The sequence below is a fragment of the Mus caroli genome, chromosome 1 (genome assembly GCF_900094665.2).
Source record: "Mus caroli chromosome 1, CAROLI_EIJ_v1.1, whole genome shotgun sequence".
NCBI classification, from domain to species: Eukaryota; Metazoa; Chordata; class Mammalia; order Rodentia; family Muridae; genus Mus; species Mus caroli.
Window position 1 is genome coordinate 25,964,034 of NC_034570.1, and position 3,928 is coordinate 25,967,961.

Sequence of the window (3,928 nt, forward strand, 5' to 3'; positions counted from 1 at the left end):
TCCATGGCTTTCTTCAGACTTGAAGTTCTTATCATACAGATCTTTCACTTGCTTAGTTAGAGTCTCACCAAGGTATTTTATATTATTTGTGATTATAGTTCAGGGTGTTGTTTCCCTAATTTCTTTCTCAGCCTGTTGATCCTTTGTGTAGAGGAGGGCCACTTATTTGTTTGAGTTAATTTTAAGTCTAGCTACTTTGCTGAAACTCTTTATCAGATTTAGTAGTTCTCGGGTGGAATTTTGGGGGTCAATTATATATACATTCATATCATTTGCAAATAGTGATAGTTAGACTACTTCGTTTCCAATTTGTATCCCTTTGACCTCTTTTTCTTGTCTAATTTCTCTGGTTTATTACTTTATGACTCTAGAATACTTGCTTATTTCTACACACATTTTTATTATGGTAAACGTGAAAATGGCACCTTAACAAAAGCAAGCATTATAATATATCCTCAAGGTAACTCAGTATAAAACAAGTCTGTTTCAGAATTTAAAAAAAAAAAAGGAAAAAAATAAAAAAAAAGAGAAAAGAGAAAGAAAGAGCTTTACATGAGTTTTAAAACAGGAGGAAAATAAGAAGTGAAATAAAAAGAATCAAAAGAGGAATCCACCATCCACCACCAAACCATCCAGAGCCAGGGTTTCTTGTCATGTTGCCCCTGTTTCTGCTTTGTGCAGGTCTTCGATTTGTATCAATCTGTGAGGTGACAAGCTGGATGTTCATAGGGCAGCCATCCAAAGGGACGCCATTGTACTCTCTCATAGCCTTCAGGGCATCTGCTTTCCTTTCAAAGTGCACATGTGCTGTCCCTAAACTTCGTCCAGAGCGATCATAGTGCACAGCAGAGTTTCTCAATGTTCCAAATTCAGCAAAGAGTTTCTGAATATCAGCATCTGACACTCTGAAGTGCAGGTTTGACAGGAGCAGCTTCCCACCAGTATCCATGTGGTTTCCAGCCTTGAAGCTACCAAGGAATTGGTCATGCTGCCACTTGTCTGGAAGTTGTTTTAGTCTGTGGTATGGTGTCAGCCTGTTTCTGCCACTATGGGTGATGGCGGGCTTGTACCTCTTAGGCCCAGTGCCTCGATTCACTCGGGAATTTGGTCTGTTGTGACGTCCTTGCTGGATCTTGTTCAGCTTAATGATGTTTTCTAAAGACCTGCCCATTTTGTCAGCCATGGCGGGTGTGGAATTGGGTCCTGGATCCAGCTTACCTGATTTGAAAACAAAATTTTAATTTTTGTTGAAAGTGCATCTGTGGTTTCAGCATATTGCATCATTAGACAATAGGGAAGAGTTCCTGAGAACTTGATTAGGAAAACCAAGAAGTTTGAACTTAATCAGTATATACCCACAAAGGTTTGAATTTAACTGGTATATGTAAGTGTAACTTCTATCCATTTTGCAAGCAATCGAACTAGTTAAATACCATTCTGGTCTACTCAGAATGATCCCTACCCAAACTCAGTTCCTTAACACCACAGTTTCAAAACAAAAATATTGTAAATATTGGAAGAAGCAAACCAGTGAGCTGAGCCCAGTGTCTGGGTGCCAGAGTCAGAGGAGAGAATAATTCTCTCATATAAGACATTTGACCTGAGCCTGCCTGCTACAGAAACACAATACCAAATACACCAGAAAGAATTTGAATAGGAAATAAAATAACACCAGTTTGTTTATGTCTACATAGGGATGTATTGTCAGAAGCAAAATACAGTATAATAAAAACAAATGCTTTTAATCCCACTCCTCAAGAAGCAGAGGCAGGAGGATCTTTCCAACTTCCATGATAGCCTGGCACACAGAGCCAGCTCTAGACTCTCCAGGGTTTGCCTTGTAAGTCCTGAACTTCAGAAATAAATGACATTATCTGAATATTTTACCAGAAGAAGATAAAACATGTTAACAAACATAGTTAGAATGAAAACCACCAACCAAATTTCAAAAACTGAATTATTTAAAATCAAATGTATTTAGAGGTGAATGTTATGTTTAAGTCTTGGGAAAGAACTATTTCATAGCTCTGAAGAGATTGAAAACTCTTCGGAGACTTTCAGCTCCTAGAGACTGGTTGGTGTGGTTCACTCACCTCTCTGTCAAGCCTTCTCTCTCAGGGGAGACTGCAGAGGAGAACCCTTTGCACTGCTTGTAGCTTGCCTCAGCTCTCTCAAGTGTGCTGTTAAGCCTCTCCAATCTCCTCTTTTACTCCCAAGAACCTCCCCCTCCCTAGATAAGCCTATCATCTCTAATAATTGAATCTTTTTTTCACCAGAAATCCTTAGAATTCATTAAGAGGCAGAATACAAAAGAGAGCAATGTTTGGGAACTTTAACAGAGATGCCATTAGAAAAGACTGTGGCTAATTCAGTGTTATACCCACTAATCAGAATGAAAGTTTCATTCTTAAAAGTCTTCAAACAGTTTATCCCTCTTAACACCATTACATCAGTTGGATTTGTTTGTTTGTTTCTCTTTTGTTTGTTTGTTTGTGATAGCTGTCCTTGAACTCTGTGTAGAGCAGAAATAGCCTCCAACTCTGGGATCTGCCTGCCTCTGCCTCCCAAGTGCTTAGATGAGGTTTTGACACCTAATCATTCAATAAACCCTTTCATAACTTCTCCCATTAGATAAGAAAAACAAAAATCAAGAAAAAAAAAAACTATGGAACAAAAATTAAAGCCAAAAAAATAGTCACAGGTCACAGGATTCTATCACTGCAACACACAGGTCATCCAAGTCTGTCCTGTAGAGGGGTGCCACAAAGACAGACCCCTGCTAACTGTATGTCTTCTTACTGGGCATCTATCTCAGGGCTGTACATGTGCCAAGCAATTATTCTGCCACTGAGACACACTCAGAGCCCTCTGTGAATGTGTTTAAGTAGAAAAATAAAATGGATGGATATTATATAACAAGAAGGAAGGCACTGAGATACAGAGAATTAGTGTTTAAGACATTGGGCTCAGCCATCAACTCCTTTAGAATGAATCTTATTGGGCCCCATTCTGATTCATCTCAATGTCTTTGATGGTGGAGACAGAGACATTTTTGTTTTTGTTTTGTTTTCCTTTAAGACCTTGTCACATTATATAGTGTAGACCTTGATACATAGCCCAGGCTGGCCTCCCTCAGAATCATAGATATGCTTGCCTCCCTCTTCTGAGTTCTCAGATAAAACCCATGGGCCACTCTGCCCAGCTCAGAGAAAGATTTTTGAAAGAAATATCTTTCTTCTCAATCTTCTAAATTAAATCCATCATCACTATATTAGTCAAAATGAATTTCTAAATATAAAAAGGGGATATATTTGAATGACTTACAAGCTGCCGTTCAGTTATTACAATGGTTGGAAAATTCACGAATCCACAATCCACTCAGTTCACAAGGCAGGAGGTCTCAACTGGTCTTCAGTAGAGATGTTGGGATCCCAGGGAAGGAATGGACTTCCTAGCTATGTGAGAGCAAGCAGACAATGAGCAAACACTTCCTCTTGCATGTCTTCTGGAAGCCTCTTTATGTAGGCTTCCAGAAGAAGGTGTGGCCCAGATTAGAGGTGGGTCCTCCTAAAGCAAGATTCAGATTAAAGGTGTGTGTCTGCCAGCCTCAAGATTTGTTTTAGAGGTGGATCTTTCCATGTCACATTAACCAAAAATCCCAAACAGGTGTGCCCTCTCTTTTTAGATTTTCATTAATTTCAGATGTAATCACATTGATAACCAAGAATTTCCATCATGGTCACTTTATCCCCATAATCATCTGTTTGTTTTCAGAGATTGGGCGAGGGTTTCTTTTGGGGTTCAACTTCTGGGTTAAGAGATTATCAGATTGTCTTAGCCCTCTAAATGTTGTTTGTTTCTTCTGTGTTTGAGACGGTCTTCACTGTGCAACCCAGCTGGCCTGGTACTACTGGGTAGTTGAAGTGGG

General features: G+C 39.3%; 1 pseudogene; it reads right to left on the minus strand.

Annotated features, from left to right (window-relative positions):
• Window positions 1-559: 559 nt before the first annotated feature.
• On the minus strand, window positions 560-1,195 carry LOC110286363 (annotated as a pseudogene).
• Between the last annotated feature and the right edge of the window lie 2,733 nt (window positions 1,196-3,928).